General features: G+C 42.1%; 1 protein-coding gene and 1 pseudogene across 2 annotated transcripts in view; both read left to right on the plus strand.

The window, feature by feature from the left end:
• The window catches only part of PLD5 (phospholipase D family member 5), a 444,561-nt gene that overhangs the window by 106,240 nt on the left and 319,639 nt on the right, over window positions 1-18,682 (plus strand). The window lies entirely within an intron of this gene.
• The window catches only part of LOC134758559 (zinc finger protein 532-like), a 34,339-nt pseudogene continuing 22,152 nt past the window's right edge, over window positions 6,496-18,682 (plus strand).

The raw sequence follows: 18,682 nt of genomic DNA on the forward strand, positions 1-18,682 counted from the left end.
GGGCAGATCATGAGATCAGGAGTTTGAGACCAATCTGATCAACATAGTGAAACCCTGTTTCTACTAAAAAAAAAACAAACAAACAAAAAAAATACAAAAAATTAGCCGGGTGTAGTGGTGTGCGCCTGTAGTCCCAGCTACTCAGGAGGCTGAGGCAGGAGAATTGTGTGAACCCGGGAGGTGGAGGTTGCCATGAGCTGAGATCGCACCATTGCACTCCAGCCTGGGCAACAGTGCGAGACTCTGTCTCCCCCACCCCAAAAAAAAACAAAACAAAAATCAGGACTGCACTCAGCTTGCACTATAAGATGGCTGTATTCATGGAACAGCTTGAAACTACAAGTCATGCGACGAGTCTTTGCCATGATTTTGTGTCCTCTGCCACCCACTGAGGGAAGTGTCTGCCTTCCCTGATGACACGAGAAACATCGCGCAGGCTGTAAGAACACGCCACCCAGCCACCCATCTCATCTCCACACTGAGCATGAGCCACACCCGCCTGGAGGCGTGAGGGTAACCACCCTCTTTGGTTACAGATCATTTTTTTTTTCCTCCCTGTGTCTTAGGAGGATCACAGGAGGTAGCATTAAAGCTTTTCTAAGCATTATTCATGCTACTTGACTCAATGTCTCTGTGTGATAGTCCCACTTATTTAGAAGAACAAGGAACTGCTCCTAGCTCCAGCCAGGGAACTAAAATATTGGTTCTTAGATAATACATAGATCACAGTGAATCTTTTTCATTTGGAGATTACTATTCCATTTGGTGCTGGCATTGCCACATGAATCTAGGATGAAGGAAACCTATTCTCTGGACCCTTAGTCAAGAACACGTGTCCATAGTTTCAGAAACAGCAGAAGTGTTGCTGGAAGGAGCACACAATGGGGTATGACGTGGTGTGGACGTTTAAGAGTATCATGCTCAATTTGGTGATGAAATTGTGTGAATAAATTGGGTGCAAGAAAGCCTACACATTCTCAGCTGCCACTTCACTTAATCTACCAGCAGCATTTGAACTGATACACTAGGTCAGCCCCTCTTCCCAGAAGCACTTTTTCTTGCAGAGTTTCCAAGACTCCCCATTCTCCTGACTTTGCTGTGGTCTCCTTTGCTGATTTTACCTCGTAGTGCTGATGTCTGACTATTGAAGTGACCTGGGGCACTTCTTTTGATGATCCCACCCAAACACCTCCCTGTAAATACCATGTACACACTGACAACTCCAACATTTATTACCTTTAGCTTAGACCTTGCCCCTGAGCTTCAGACACACATCCAATTGTCTATTCGTTTGATGCTTACTTTGTATGTCCAATGGGCATCTCAAGCCTAACACAACCAGATCAAAACTCCTGACCTTCCCCTCTAAAATTAGGTTCTCCTGCAATAATTCTCTTCTCATTAATGGGAAGTCTATCCTTCCAGTTGCTCAGGCTAAAAACCTTAGGGTTTTTCTTGACTCTGTTTGTCCTCTCAGATTTCAGATCCAAGTCTGTAAATAAATACTATAGGATCTATTTCCAAAATATATTCAGAATCTGGCCATTTTTCACCCCTTCTAATGCAACATCCTAGTTTAAACTACATTATGTTTCTCCCCTGGATTGTGGCAAAAGCTTTCTGGTTCTGCCCTTGTCTTTCCAGGTTATTCTCAACACAGCAGCCTAAGTGTCCTTTAGAGTGATAACTACATGACATCACTCACTCTTAGCCGGTGGTTCTTCCTTTAGCATTTGGTTTTCCATTTCACTTGGGGTAAAGCTAAAGTCCTTGCAATGGCCTACAAGGTCCTGCAGGAGCCTCTTACAGCCTTGGTGATCCTTCCCTGCTACTCTCTTGCTCTATCCCATATCACCTCCCTCCTTGCTCTATCCCATACCACCATCCCCCATACTGGCCTCTTTCTTCCACAAAAATGCCAAGAACATTCCCACAGCAGGACCTATTGATGCAGAGAAGCAAGCCCCATAATGGGGGCTTAGCCCTGGAGGGCTCTTGACCTCACCCAGGAAGGAATTCAAGGGCATGCTGGTAATGTTAGAGAGCAACTTTTACTGAAGCACCAGTGAACAGCAACAGCATAGGTACTGCTCCTTGTGGAGCAGGGCTACCCCACACGCAGTGTGCTTAGTGTAGCAGCTCAGAGGCAGTTCTGCAGCCATATTTATACCCACTTTTAATTACATGCAAACTAAGGGGAGATTATGCAGAAATTTCTAGAACAAGGGTGGTAATTTCTGGGTTGTGAGATTGTTGCCATGGAAAAGGTTGGTAACTTCAGGGTGTTGCCATGGCAATGGTAAACTGACATGGCACACTGGTGGGTGTTTTATGGAAAGATGCTTCCACCCTATCCCTGTTTTAACTAGTCCTCAATTTGGTCCAGTGTCCAAGTCCTGCCTCTGCAGTTGAGTCTTGCCCCCTGAGTTTAGTCCCACCTCCTACCTCTTTATAGCTTGTTCTTCCGTCTGCCTGGAATCTTCTTACCCCAGATTAACCCCATAGCTAACTTCCTTACCTGCTTCAGGTCATTACTTGCAGGTTTTTACACATGGGCTACCTCTTGGTGAACTTTCCCTGGCCATTCTTTAAAATTATAACTCTTTCGGGCTACACTTACAGCCATCTGAAATATTATATATTTTATAGATTTTTTTTTTAACTACCCTTTCCATCTTCCACAAGAAGGGTGCAGAAATATTTGTTGTGATCACTGCTGTATAAACATTGTCTGTGTAAACAACAGGGGCTCCAATAAATGTTTACTGAATGGATGAAAGAATGTATATGAATGCTGCATTGACATCAGAGTTGGCACATATTTATGAGGCTGACTTTTTGGCATCAAGAGCAAACTGTTCACCAAGGAAGTTACCAGGGGAATCTATTGAATCAATACCTTTGTTCACAAATAGGAATTTTTGCTTTCATCCAAAGAAACAAGATTTTGTTTTGGTTTTTAATGAATTTAATTTAGCTGAAAATGTTTCCAGGGCTGTCGACCAATGGCCAGGAAGTCAAGAAGTTGCTCTTTTTTAGCAGAAGGTGAGGTAACGACTTCAAATAGGGTAATTATATTTATTTTGCCATCCTTTAAATTTCATGTTACTAACTGAATTTGTTGAATTCTTGCAGCTCCAAAACTACTGATTATAGATTCATAAGACTAAGAGATCCTAGGCTTCTTCTGGAAGGGTCATATTTGCGTATTCTGTGTCATATAACATACTGAATCCTTCTCTTAAGACACCTGTAGGAAATTATACTTCCTACACTAGTGGTAATCTTTTCCCTTTCTTTTTTAACATTTGACATAGAAAATTTCAAACATAAAAGTATGTAGAAGAGTATAATAAAACCTTCATGAATCCATAATGTAGCTTCCAAATTTATCAATGTATGGCCAACCTAATTTCCTTTATAGCTTTTCTGATAATCTTCTATTTTCTTTTTCCCATACTGAGAATCCTAGTCCTCAACAACAATGAAAATTATATAATTAGAATATTACATAATTTTTTTTTGCTCAACCCCACCAAGACACCTGAACTGATCTTAGAAAACAGTAGCCAATACTGCCACCAACAATACAGTTACTGAAAGTTTAAGAGTTTCAACACATCATTTTAACATCAGTTCTTCTGAGTGTAGTTATACAAGTACATACACATTTAGGTTAATTTGTTTTGGTTTATGTTAAATTTTTAGGTGTTGCTTTTTTAAAAAATAATTTTGCTTTATAATTAATGTAAAATAAGTCAAATCCACTAAACAAGATACTTTCACAGAAGTCTAGCTTCCATTCTTGACCATTTCATTCTAGAACTTTCCTTAGGTAACCACTTAAAAAAATCTTGGCCCAGCGCAGTGGCTCACGCCTGTAATCCCAGCACTTTGGGAAGCCGAGGCAGATTACGAGGTCAGGAGATCAAGACCATCCTGGCTAACACGGTGAAACCCCGTCTCTACTAAAAATACAAAAAAATTGGCCGGGCGTGGTGGCGGGTGCCTGTAGTCCCAGCTACTCAGGAGGCTGAGGCACGAGAATGGTGTGAACCCGGGAGGTGGAGCTTGCAGTGAGCCGAGATCTCGCCACTGCACTCCAGCCTGGGTGACAGAGCGAGACTCTGTCTCAAAAAAAAAAAAAAAAAAAAAAAAATCTTCATGGCTTATTCTTCTGTTGTTTTTTGTTAACTTTTTGCAATTGTTGAATGATGTTTGATGGAATGGGGAGGCCAATGAATGCATGGCGAATTATTTTGATTAAGGGGTAGGTACATCCTCTCTATGAATGTTCCATAATTGAGTCTACTCTCCTCTGCTGATGGCTTGTTTCTAGGCTTTTGCTGTTTCATAGAGTCCTGCAGTGCATTCTTTTCAGATGTATCTTTCTAACCAGTGACTCTTGGGCATCAATTTTTATAGAAGAGGCGTTACTGAGTGAGAGGCTAAATGCATATATAGATTTGTTAGATGCTACCAAATTCTCCTCTGCGGGAATTGTGCCATTTTGGGTTCCTACCTCCAGTCTACATTGCAACGACTATTTCCCTTAGCCTCAGCAACAGTGTGTCGCTAAACTTTTGGATTTTTGCAAATGTTATGGGTGAAAAAACTGTACCTCAATGTATTTCTAGTTTGATTTTTCTCATATAAGAATGAAATTGAATCCTTTTTTCATGTGGTGAAGAGATTTGCATTTATTTGCTTGTAAACTGCATTTTCTTCAGTGCATTTTTCCATAGCGTGATTGGTCTTTTTCCTTTTCTATTTTACCAACCTCTTCATCTGTGATACAAGTAGCAAAGATTTTCCTCAATTTGTCATTTGTCTTTTTTCCTTGCTTAGAATGCCTTTTGCCAACAATAGCTTTTTAGTCTTGTTTCTATGTAATTAAATTCATCTATTTTTTTTATTTCTTCTGGATTTTGAATCACAGTGAGAAAATTCCCACTCCCACGTTATAAAGTGATTCACACACATTTTCTTTTAGTTTTTGTATGGTTAATTTATTTACATCAGAGTCTTTGATGTGTTTGAAATGTATCCTGATGTATTCACTAAGGAAAATGACTATGTTTTTCCCATGTAGCTTTCCTGCTATCCCAGTGCTACTTAGTCTCTAATCTTTCCCTTCCTGCAACTGATCTGAGATACAGCCTTTATTGTATCTTAAATTTGCATTTGTAATTGAGTTGTCCTTTCTAATGCTTATTGACTTGAAAATTATTCATGTATTTGACCTGTATTATTTATGTTTCCATAGAGCCATTTCCTCTGGGTAAAGTGAAGGAATCCTTAATCAGACTCTTTTTCATAGGAGTAAAGGTCAGAGTCAAATTGCCTTTGAGATTTAATAATCTCAAATTTTAATTTTCCCTCTAAAATATTTTTTCTATCTCTGCAGCCTGTAAACAATTAAACACTCAATCCTTTTGCGTTTCACAGATTTTATTTTATTGTCAGTCTTAACTCCCTTTATTTCTCATACTTAATCAGCACATAATCCCAATTCGTCTCCTAATTATTTCTCAAAGCCTTCTCATGCGTTCCTATTTCCAGTTCTTTCGTTTCCACCTTAAGCACATCTCAGCTAGGCCATTTTAATAGCGTTTCACTTGACCCGTCTGCTTGCAGCCTTGCCTCTCTCAGATCTGCCTACTTCACAGCTACCAAAGGGATTTTTTACAATAGTAAGCTGACCTGTCTTGTGTTTAATCCCCTGTTATCTGCAGGGCAAAAATCTTGGTTCCTTAACAAGTCTGAGGAGCTCTCCCTACTCCCTCTCCTAACTTATTCTCTGCCCTTTGTCCCTCATAAATTAGCCTTTAGCAATCCTATACCACTTATTGGTCATCCAAGGCTCCAAACTGCTTCAGATCGCTTCAAACCTCTGCTGGAGCGCTCAGCTAGTCACTCAGCCTGGGATGCCTGCCTCTTCCTACCTTTCCATCCAGAGGCATCACTTCCTCCATGAAGCTTTTCCTACCCTGTTGCCGTCTGCACATCAGCTCCACAACTGCAGCCCTGCCCCATGCACTCACATTGTATTAAACTTATATGTAGATGCATTTATCCTTCACTTGACTGGAAGTCGTTTGTGAGTGGGAACAAATCTTTGTGAATGACAAGATTGGTCTCAATGAAAAATAGCCATAATATTCATTGTTCTTGGTATATATCTCTATCTATAACATTTACTATATTGTACAGTATAGAGAGCAGTTTGTCCCCCTGCTAGTCTGTGAACATCTTGTGAGATGGAACTTAATTTCATTTGTCCATATATCCCTAAGCCTGGGATAGTCTATCATATGTAATAGGACCTCAAGAAATACAAGTTGCTGGGTAGAAAAAGAAAAAAAGAGAGATCATGACGACAAAGGGTTTGAAAAATATGATTTTGGAGAAATAATTGAAATAACTGAGAATGCCAACCTCAAAAAGAAAGAGCATTTTCAAGATAGAGAGGAAAAGACTGGTCAGAGTGTCAGCATGGGGCTCCAGAAAGCAGAACTGGAGGCAGAGCAGAAACATCACAGAGGGACAGATCACAACTTCCTGCAGAGTAAGCGGAAGGCGTCCTCGGGAACTTGTGAGGCTCATATCACTGGAGGTTTCCAAAACGACAGTTCAGAAACCCCAGTGAGAAATCACTACACAGCCACCAGAATGGCCAAAGTAAAAACTAGAACACCAAGTGCTGGACAGGATGCAGAGAAACCAAACCACCCATGCATTGGTGGAGGGAATGTAAGACAGTGCAGCCCCTCCAGAAAGTGGTTTCGTAATTTCTTATAAAACTAAACACAGGGTTACCACATGACCTAGCAATTACATGCTTAGGCACTCCTCCCAGAGAAATGAAGACTTGTATTCACATGAAAATCTGTACACAAATGATAATAGCACCTTTTACATTTACAATAGCCAAAAACTGGAATCAGCTCAGAACAGGTGAATGGCTACGTAAATTGTGGCACAGCCATACCATGGAGTCATCCTACTCTGCAAAAAGAGAAACACCCTTGATATAAATAACAACCTACAAAAATATCAGGGAATTATGCTAAGAGAAAAAAGCGAATCCCCAAAGGTTACATACTGTACGACTTCATATACATAGTTTTGAAATGACAAAATTAAGAACTGTCCAGTTTCTTGACTGTGGTGGTGAATACGTGAATCAACCAAGGTGATAAAATTATAATAAACACACACCCCAGGACTGCTTGTCCCTGTGCTACTTTTTCTTACACCAAGAAAATCTGAATATGATTGATGGATTGTATCAATGTCAGTATCCTGGTTGTAACATACTGAGAAATAAAAATAAAATTCTAAGCCCCCAACTGAATGGACACCTTCTTGACCAAGGGGACCCCAAACCCTGGAAGCTGAGTTCATGGCCATGATGGGATGGGAGGTGGGACACACCTCATTATGCCCCCTCCCTCACTAACCAACACAAGGCTTTCTTCCCTAAGGGCTAAACAGGAATCAGATCTTTCAAGACTTCATAGTGAGCATTACTAGCTTATCTTCCCAAGTACAGAATAAAGACAGGATGAGATGAGTCATTCCTTCACCCCTCCCTGAGACATCTGCTTCCTCTCTTCCCTTTTTCTTCAAATGCTCACCTGATTGTGGGTAAAATGTAGATTTACTGAGCACTAACTAAAGTCTCACAGTATGTACCCATTGGTCTCACAGCTCCCTCTCTCCTTTTTTTTTCTTTTTTAAAGGAAAATTATAAGTACTAAACCTCCTGAGAACCTCTTTGGCAAAACACCCACAGGTGCATCTGTGACTTGCATTTTTCTTGGGCACACCCTCAAGCTGGCTCAATAAACCTTAATTGATTGGGGCACTTGCCTCAGTCATTCATTTTGGTTGTCAATATTATAATTTTGCAAGACGTTGCCAATGGGAGAAACTTGGCAGAGTTTATAGGGAAACGTCTCTTATTTCTTACAACTGCATGTGAATACAATTATCTCAATAAAAATTTCAATTAAAACATTGCAAATGGTCAGAATCATCCTATAAAATTCCTAAAATGTATTATACAGAATTTATGCTCCATATTAGGAGCTAAAATTCAGACTCTCATTAAAGCACAATGCTGAAAGTTAAAACAACAGGCCAGGTGTGGTGGCTTATGCCTGTAATCCCAGCATTTTGGGAGGCCGAGGCAGGTGGATCACGAGGTCAGGAGATCGAGACCACCCTGTCTAACACGGTGAAACCCTGCCTCTACTAAAACTACAAAAAATTAGCCGGGCGCGGTGTTGGGCGCCTGTAATCCCAGCTACTCGGGAGGCTGAGGCAGGAGAATGGCGTGAACCCGGGAGGCGGAGCTTGCAGTGAGCCAAGATCGTGCCACTGCACTCCAGCCTGGGCAATAGAGCGAGACTCCGTCTCACAAAAACAAAACAAAACAAAAAAAAACAAAACCACAGGTTGGGCAATCCTTCTCAGGGATTTGTAGAGAGAGAGTGAGCTCATATATCAATTAGAGTTGGAAGGTGTGACCCTCAAGGGGTCCTTCTACTTGAAGAACCTATAATTTTATGATTCTTTCTGTTAATCGTGATTTATTTCTCTTATCAAAGTCATCTTAGATCATCATTTTGTCTTCCAAAATGCTGGCCTAATTTCCATCTTGGAGAAATTTGTATCCCCAAATGGTCTTTTAAAAATACTTTTTTCTTTTTTTTTTCGATTATTGGTAAAAATCAGCATTGGGCACAGAATGAAATTCTGTCCAACACTCTAATTCCGATCAGTTGACTTCCATTCTCTGTCTGTGGGTAGTGCTTGATCACCTAAGACCTACACTGCAGGATCACAGAACCTGAGCATCAAAGAGGACCTTAACCCATTTATGCCTGAGGTTGAAATTTATGCCTGAGGTCACCTGCTTGGCGATGACCTTGAGCAGTAGGATATAAATAACTCCCACATGCTCAGTGTTCCAATAATGGAACGCAAAATACCTAAGCCAAATACCTCCAGCATCACAGGCATCTGGATCAGGTTTTTATGATTTACTGATGAATGTTCAGTGGGATTTATTAGACTCTCTTTAGTTCCTGGGTGAAAAAAATAGAAAATAGCATTTTGAAATAACAATTTTTAAAACTCTCAACAGTAGGTATCTTAACTCCTTTTCTTCCAGCATGTCAACTAGTTGTTGTTTTTCTCCTTTTAAATATGAAGGAGTAAGCTCAAAGCAGTATCTCTAGAGATTGGAAAAAAAAATGGCATTATATTACAGGAAATATACTCTGGAAAGCCAGTGGGTTTTTTACAGGTGTCTGTCCAGGTATAACTGTGTAGGTAGCCACAGGTTCCTTTGAGTACTGAGTTTGGGACAGTTCTCATAGTATCTTGGATGTGCTTAGCTGCTCATTCCTCCATTAAGTACCTCAGTTCACATGCATGGACATGCTATTCTTCCGAGGATCCTTAAATTGACCGCAGGAGGAGCCCTAGCTGCTGTTCCCCATTTGATACCCCTTTTCAGCAGGAAGTAGCCAGAAATAGTCGTCGCCCAAAACCCCCTAACAGCAGTTAGGGTGACCTCTCCACAGGGAGGAATATTATAGGAGTTATTAAGACATTATTTTAGGCAGCTAGAGAGGAAAAGGGGTCCTTGGGAAGTTTTCGTTTCTTTCAAAGCGGCTCCAGAAATGTTTCTTGTCTAGCAGGAAAGCCCCAGCTCTAGCCGGCCAGCAACCTTTGATACCAAGTGTGGGCCATTAGAAACTGGGTCCACCCAAACATGGCAATTCCCGTGTCTTCTTGCCTTTGCCTTCACATGTGCCTGGCAACATGGCGCCCCCACATATCCCCAGGTGTGTAGAACATCATGGCGGCCTTCATTTACATATTAAAAGGCTAGGTTGGGAGGGGCAATTTTTTCATGGGCTACATAAATGACATGCCTGGTCAAACCAATCCCCTGAGCCCAATGCAAATCAGGCACCGCCTTCTCCAGCCTCCTCATATAACTGACTGGTTTCCTCTCTGGGGTTTGGAGCCCCCTGTCCCTCCCTCTCTGTATGGGGGAGCTTCTTCCTTCTTTCTTGCCTATTAAACTCTCTGCTCCTTAAAACCACACACACAAAGCACCTCAGTTCAGTACTTGGCCATGTGTTCTGAAAGTGCCTCTGTATTTCAGCCTTGCCCGTCTGCTGGATGCTTGCAGCTTCTGCTTGCACCGATAAGGCAACATGGACAATTTTCCGCTTATGTGATAAATGAGACTGTGAGAAAGAAATTTCTTCCTCCATACTTACTGTTGGAGTTTGCCATCATCCTAAATGGGCTTCAAGAATCATCTAGTTCAATTTCCTGCCCAAATTTAAATTTTTATGAAGATTTATATTCCTTCAAAGTATTTATTGTACTTGCTATGTAGAGAACTACTAAGATAAATTTTAAAAGATGAAGAAACAGGAAGGTTGTGTCTGACCCAAGGCCAATAAGCTAGTCATGACAAAGTTGGGTCTAGAGCTCATGGATGGAATTTCCCTCCATATAAGCTTAGACTGAAAGGTGCTTCTTGTTTTCCTTTTCTTTTTTTTGAGAGGAGTCTTGCTCTTTCACACAGATTGGAATGCAGTGGCACGATCTTGGCTCACTGCCACCTTCGCCTCCTGGGTTCAAGTGATTCTCCTGCCTCAGGCTCCCGAGTAGCTGGGATTACAGGCACCTGCCACAATGCCTAGCTAATTTTTGTATTTTTAGTAGAGACAGGGTTTCACCATGTTGGCCAGGCTGGTCTCGAACTCCTGACCTTGTGATCTGCCCATCTCGGCCTCCCAAAGTGCTGGGATTACAGGTGTGAGCCACTGTGCCTGGCCGCTTTTTCTAAAATTTTCAAAGCACTGGTGTTTTAGGCCATTTTTGCATTGCTATAAAGGAATACCTGAGACTGGGTAATCTATAAAGAGAAGAGGTTTATTTGGCTCACAGTTCTGCAGGCTGTACCTGATGCATGGCATCAATGTCTGCTTGGCTTCTGGTGAGGCCTCAGGAAGCTTACAGTCATGGAGGAATGTGAAGAAGGAGCAGGTGTGTCACATGGCAAGAGCAGGAACGAGAGAGCAACCAGGGGAGGTGCCACACACTTTCAAATAACCAGATGTTGCACAAACTCAGAGAACTCACTCATCACCAACAGGACGGTGCTAAACCATTCATGAGAGATCAGTTCCATGATGCAAACATCTCCCACCAGGCCCTACTTCCACCATCAGGAATCACATTTCAACCTGAGATTTGGAGGGGACAAACCTCCAAACCATATCAACAGGAACACCATTGTTTTTCTAACTAGTCTCCATAATTATTAACACCTTTCTCTGCCAGGAAAATCTTGTTGACTGCAGAACTTACTCTGTCTTTCATTCCACCTTCTCTGGAACCTGTCCAAGGACAAGTCCACTAAATACTCCTTCCTCAAGGCACATTATTCCTCCTCTAGTAAAAACAGCAGGATTTCTAGCTTCCACACAATGTATGCTTTTAAATACATTCATAGGATAAGTTAGTCATTGGAGAAAGTTTATTTTATTGTTAAGTGTTTTGATCATGAAAAGAAATTATGAAGACCCATTTACTTTGAAGTAGCTTTCAGCTATTAAAAAAATAAAAAATATTAATAGCTACGTGCAGTGATGTAGAAGAATCTCAAAGACTTATTAAGTAAGAAAGCAAGCAGCAAAAATATGTATTCTTTGCTTCCCTTTTGTCTTTAAAATCTGTGTATTTGGCTGGGCTCAGTGGCTCACACCTGTAATCCCCGCACTTTGGGAGACTGAGGTGGGTGGATCATGAGGTCAGGAGTTTGAGACCATCCTGACCATCATGGTGAAACTCCATCTCTACTAAAAATACAAAAATTAGCCAGGTGTGGTGGCACGTACCTATAATCCCAGCTACACAGGAGGCTGAGCAGGAGAATCGCTTGAACCGCATAGGCAGAGGTTGCAGTGAGCTGAGATTGCCCCACTGCACTCCAGTCTGGGTGACAGAGCAAAACTCCATCTCAAAAAAAAACCAAAAAACAAAAAACAACAACAACAACAAAACTATGTATTTGTATATATGTGTGTATAAAAATGCATGGAGATCTCTACAGAAGTATGGCAAACTGTTAGTCATGATTACCTCTGGAGCATAGTCAGAGGGATAGGAGGAATTTTTGTATAGACTATAATAGATTATACTTCAGTGCTGTGTTTAAAAAGAAGGATGTATTGATATATGTATTAGTCCATTCTTACACTGCTAATAAAGACATACCCAAGACTGGGTAATTTATAAAGGAAAGAGGTTTAATGGACTCACAGTTCCACGAGGTGAACTGAGGGGAAGCCTCACTATCGTGATGGAAAATGAAGGAGGAGCAAAGTCACGTCTTACATGGTGGTAGGCAAAAAAAGCTTGTGCAGGGAAACTCCCCTTTATAAAACCATCAGATCTCATGAGACTTACTCACTATCATGAGAAAGACCTGCCCCAGGGTTCAATTACCTCCTACCAGGTCCCTCCCACAAGACGTGGGAATTATAAGAGCTACATAAAATTTAAGATCAGATTTGGATGGGGACACTGCCAAACCATATCAATATATTTCTTGAGAAACTTTAAAGTCATTGCAGAAACAAAAAGTAGGCAATTTCCCCTCTTACCCCCACAGAACCAAAAACCTAACAATTCATACCTCCGTTAGATGCCTGTTCCAATTTGAAAGCCCTCTTATAGTCCACTAATGGCTAATTGAAGGCTCTTTTATTTGATAGCTAAAGAGGATGACCTTCTGAGTATTTTTCTAATCCTAGTTCAATATTCATGGTTAAATATTATAAAAATACATCTTAATTTTAAATTGTATCAAGTTCTCAATTCAGAAATAGTTTTAAACACTGTTCTGGAGGAAGTTAGTGTTTGTCCAAAATCTTGATGAAACTGAGCATTTCTCTCAAAACTAATGTCAGAGCTTGTTTCTCTGCACCTTTTCTAGGTTTTCCTAGCTTGTTTATCAAAAGCTTCCTTGGTAGTCAGTAAGAAACCTGGACCACAGATGGTTGGTTTATTCTATTTAACACATGCCTAGTGACGGATCAACCTTTAGGGATCCACAGAATTGCTGGTTGTATATAGGAAGTAAATTTTTCATTAGCCATTGAGAAGTGTTGATTGTTTTCTTGAGCATAGTTACATTGGTAGACATTTCTGAGTGCCTCACTAAATGCCTTATTGCTGTCAGCTCTCTTAGTGGAGACATAGAAGCAACCAGGGATTGAAATAGGGGAGTTTGTTCGTTTACTCATTCCTTGCGTACTAATTTATGCATCAGCCTCCAGTGGCCAGCCTCTGTGACGAGCCCTGGGTAGACAGAGAAAATGGAGACATGACACCTGGCAATGAGTCACTTACTGTTCAGACCTGAGTAGCAGCTGTCCCTGGGAGGGTGTGATGCATAGGGAAAGGATGCTGTGGGAGCAGAGAGGACAGGTTTGTATGTCATTCTTGCAACTCATGGTAGGGCTGTTTGGAATATGAGGCTTGATCTGGGTTTTGGGAGATGAATAAAAGAAAGCAGTGAGAGAGGAGTGCATTTTGGACAGAGAAACACAATTGCAGCTGAGAAACTACAGCCATTTTGCTCAATCATGTGAGACTGTAAAATTGCTAGATTTTTTTTAGGTCAAAAGTATCATATAGGGCCAGGCTCAGTGGCTCACACCTGTAATCCCAGCACTTTGGGAGGCTGAGGTGGGCAGATCACCTGAGGTCAGGAGTTCGAGCCCAGCTTGACCAACATAGAGAAACCCTGTCTCTACTAAAAATACAAAAATCAGCAAGGTGTGGTAGTGGGTGCCTCTAATCCCAGCTACTTGGGAGGCTGAGGCAGGAGAATTGCTTGAACCTCATAGGCAGAGGTTGCAGTGAGGTGAGATTGTGCCATTGTACTCCAGCCTGGGCAATAAGAGTGAAACTCCGTCTCAAAAAAAAAAAAAAAAAAAAAAGTATCCAATATTGGCAGTTTCATATGGTGCAACGTAACAGTTCCTCCTGACTGGAGAAAAAGGTGTCTGGGATGAAATAGCAGAGAGTGAGCTGAAAGTGATGGGCGGGACCAGATGTGGAAGAGCCACTTCTACACTATTCACATTTTGAGCCAAATAAGCTTTGTCCTGGGTGCTATCCTGTGCATTGTAGGATGCTGAGCAGCATCCCTGGCCTCTACTCACTGAATGCTAGCCACTACCTCCGACAGTTGTTAATGACCAAAAATGCCTCAGACATTGCCAAATGTCCCTGGAGGGAGGGGTGGGAAAATCGTCCTAGCTGGGAATCACTAACATAAGGGATTTGAATACAACCTTGAAAACCACGGGAAAGCATGGAAGCCATTCATGGGAGAATATCAGATTTGCTCTGGTAGCAAATGGATTAGCAGGGGGCCAGGCGAGGTGGCTCATTCACTTTGGGAGGCCAAGGCAGGTGAATCACTGGAGGTCAGGAGTTCAAGACCAGCCTGGTCAACTTGGTGAAACTCCATCTCTATTTAAAATACAAACATTTAGCCAGGTGTGGTGGTGCACACCTGTAATCCCAGTTACTCAGGAGGCTGAGGCAGGAGAATTGCTTGAACCTGGGAGGTGGAGGTTGCAGTGAGCCAAGATTACGCCACTGCATTCCAGCCTGGTTGACAGAGTGAGACTACATCTCAAAAAAAAAAAAAAAAAAGCAGGGAACAGATAAGAGGCATGGATCCACATAGAGCAATTGCAATAATCAGATAAAGGTCTGATGGAAGAAGGGTGGGAGTCATAGATATTAGGGGTTTGGAAACTGAATTATGGGAGAGTGTGTGTGTGAGTGTATGTGGAGTCAGGAGGTGAGTAAAAGGAAAGATTCCAAAATGATGTTAAAACAAAGTGTGTGTGAGAGTAACTAGAGGGAGGGCTGGCAAGAGTTAGGACAAATGTGGATAAAGCGGTGCCATGAGCAACTAAGGAAACTGTCTATGAGGATGGAGAAGTCACCTTTGGAAGAGTTGATGAGGATGATCAGAAATGCCAACTTGATCCCCCACCCCTCCCTACCTCCTGTCTGGCGTAGTGTGAACAACTGTCACTACATGGAAGCCAGCTAGAAACGCTCATAGTTAATGTCTGACAGATTCTGTGCATTTGATGAGAACTGAAAATGATTGATGTTCCTAGTACCTTGGATGTGCCGTGCTCTTTCTCATCTCAGGTTATCTCGTGGGTTAATCCTCCCACCTTGTAAGTGCTTCCCATCTTTCTTCATCTACCCTTTTGCTTAAGGTCTTAAAAATAGCTTCATCAGGAAAACCTTCCATGACCTCTCTCCACACCCCAGAAATAGTTTAGGTCCCCTGGTTTTATTCTTTCACAGCATCTGCTACTTCGTGAGGTACTTGGCGTGTGTTAAGTTTTGACCTCTTTATAAACATCGGTTTCCTGTCTCTCTCCTCTCTAGACAGTGAGCTCCATGTGGGCAGGGACCGGTTTCTGTTGCCCACAGCTCTATCTCCAGCACTGGCATAAGGCCTGCTATTTACAGGCAGTCCAGAAATAGGATTGACCAACTACTCCACTTCTGGAATTTTTTCAGAAGCCAAGTGAGGTGGGGGACGCTAGATTCCACCTCTGGAATGTGGTTTGTGTATTATTTTTATAATACATAGAATTGGAAGGAAACTCAGAGTTCATCTAGTTCAAACTGACACTGAGGAAGGGATTGAGGAGAGGCAGAAAAGGAGGAAAAGCCCTTCCATTGAATGTTACTGAGGGTCCCACTGTGACCAGATGGGGCTCATTCACACCCAGGAGCTTCCAGACATGTGGGAGGCCTCTCAAAATAGCCTATCCAGGCCAAGGCGGGCGGATCACTTGAGGTCAAGGGTTCGAGACCAGCCTGGCCAACATGGTGAAACTCTGTCTCTAAAAAAAAAATACAAAAAATTACCCAGGCCTAGTGATGGATGCCTGTAATCCCAGCTACTGGGGAGGCTGAGGCAGGAGAATTGCTTGAACCTGGGAGGTGGAGGTTGCAGTGAGCCAAGATCGCGCCATTGCACCAGCCTGGATGACGGAGCGAGATATCTTTAAAAAAAAAAAAAAAAAAAAAGCCTATCCAAGAACTGATGGGGAGAAGCTTGAAGCCACTGCTGCCTGTCTTCTTAGATGGAGAGCTGCCCCTGTAGGTATTGATGACCCCCCAATTCTGGCTTGCGCCTGTGTGCTTGCAGGGAAGGTTATCTGGGGAGAAAGCAAAAGACACCTGGGGAGATGCTGTCAACGGAGAGGAAGTCAAAGTTCATGCAGACCTGGCCTCAATAACCACAGCCAAAACCAGAGCTGGAGAGCAGGTGAGACAGCCCTAGAGTGTGCTGCAAAGGACCTTCTGCACCCCTGGCAAGTGGCCATCTGACCTGGTAATGTCCAGTACAGAACCATGCCAAAGGCACAGCCTCACTAAAAGGGGTGATTAAGCATCTTTCAGAAAGAAAAACTAACCTCCACATGTTTTCTGTTTCTCAGGCTGGTGCTAAAAGGTTTGATTGAGTAGGTAAGATGGAAGGAGGTTTCCAAGGTTCTGCAATAGAAATGCTGGGAAAATAGAGACTTTAATTTTTTTCTCCTGTTGTTTGTAGTTGTCACTGTGTGATTTATTGCTGCAGTAAATTACTTCTAGCTTCTAGCACTGTTTTTGGTTCTTAAAGGATTCTACATCTATTTGCTAATTATTATAAGCTTTTTAGTTTATATAGGAATTATATTCACTTTCATGTTTTCCAGTCTTTCTCCTATTCACTGCTTACCATATGCAGTGCTGTTTTTCACTTTTAAGATAAACTTCCTTTGAACACCTTCATATTAGAAGGAAAAATGCATTTGGACATTAGAAAACAAAATACTGGTTTGTAGAGAAAAATTATGCGAGCATAGCAAATGAAGGTGTAGCTTTCATAGACACATTAAATTCATTTTATAGAATAGTACCAACAAAATCCTGCATTTCTCTATAGCCAGCTAAATAATAAGCTAACCCTATTAAGCTTCTGATGAATTAGTAAATATTGTATAAGGTAGGCAACCATATAATTCATTTAATTACCCTTATTTTAAATTATTTCCTTTTGTGTTATGGAGCTAGAGCTACCTTGACATCTATAATCGTTTTCCTTATAACTCTTTATTTTTCCATGGTTTTATAATGCACAAGAAATCATAAAAATACCTCTTTGGAAAACTTCTCATTAGTGCAGTGAAAGTCAATGTGGTAAAGATTTATGCAAAAAAATAAAAAGTGTCTTACTTGTTCTATTTTTTCTGGTGGAAGTGATAAAACTGTGAATAATCTTATTTGTTCCATTTATTCTCTAGTTTATATAAATTACATCTTACAGTTATCCTGTCACAAACGTAATTGACTAACCTTGTGCCTGAAATGTACTCCATATCATTCTCTCGGCATGAATGGACTTGAAATCTCTTAGTCATTTTCTCAGCAACACTGATAGCAGGGGAGAGCGCTAAGGCCTTGGAAGAACAGAAGCATGGCGCAGGCGGAAGCCGGGGTGGGAGAATATTCTACGTGGAAAGCAAATATGTTCCTTTCCTTTGACCTTAGAACATGACTCCAACCTCATTCATTCATTCAACAAATGTTTACTGAATAGCCCTATGTGCCAGAAGGCACTCTAGTTATCGGAAATGCACAGATGAACAGGACAAGCAGGGTCCCTGTCCTCAAGGCCTCTACCAGCAGGAGGATGGAGTGGATAGGACAATGCAAGCATTGAAACCAATAACAGCTATGGAACAGACCAGGGGCAGAGAGTGCAGGGACATCTTCATTTTAGACAGGACTGTCAAGGGTAGCTTCTCCCAGGAGGTGACATTTGAGCAGAGATCAGAACAGTGAAGTGTGAGGGTCTGAAAGGACAGAACTCCAGACAGAAGAAATGTGTGGGGCCTGAGCACATCACCTAATGTCTAGGTGAGGTCACATCACATCACATCTCTCATGTGGCTGAAGAATCCTGAGGTGGGAAAACATTACAGGATGTGGGCTTGGAGAGTCAGCAGAGGTGGGGTCCCGGCGGCCCTCACAGGCCACAGGAAGTATTCTGTGTTTAATCCCAAGTGTGATGGGAAGTCTGTGAAGGAAGGGGAGGGGTCCACATGATTCTGTTTCTTGTTACAGAAGACCACTCGGGCTTCTGGGTGGGCAATAGGCTGCAGGCGGCGAGAGTGGACACAGAAGGCTGTCGCAACTATCTGATTAAGAATGAGGGGTGGGCTTGGCTGAGCCTGCCAGTGCAAGGAGTGGAGAGGGGTGGAGCACTTTTGGAATATGTTTTGGAGGTACTGCTGATGGGGACCAATAATGGAATTGATGTGAGTAGAAGAGACAGAGAAGAATCAGAGTTCACGCCTAGGCTTGGGGCTGTGGCAGGAGGAATGCTGGCACCATTAACTGGGATGGGGACAATGGGAGGAAGAACAGAATTTGGGGAAGTCTCAAGGGTGGTGCTTTGCCCATGTGTTTGAGATGCTTATTAGACCCTGGAGTGGTGATGTTCAGTGGGCAGTTAGAACAGTCCAGGGCTCAGAGGAGGGGCCAG

This window comes from Gorilla gorilla, chromosome 1, assembly GCF_029281585.2.
Source record: "Gorilla gorilla gorilla isolate KB3781 chromosome 1, NHGRI_mGorGor1-v2.1_pri, whole genome shotgun sequence".
In the NCBI taxonomy this organism is placed as follows: domain Eukaryota; kingdom Metazoa; phylum Chordata; class Mammalia; order Primates; family Hominidae; genus Gorilla; species Gorilla gorilla.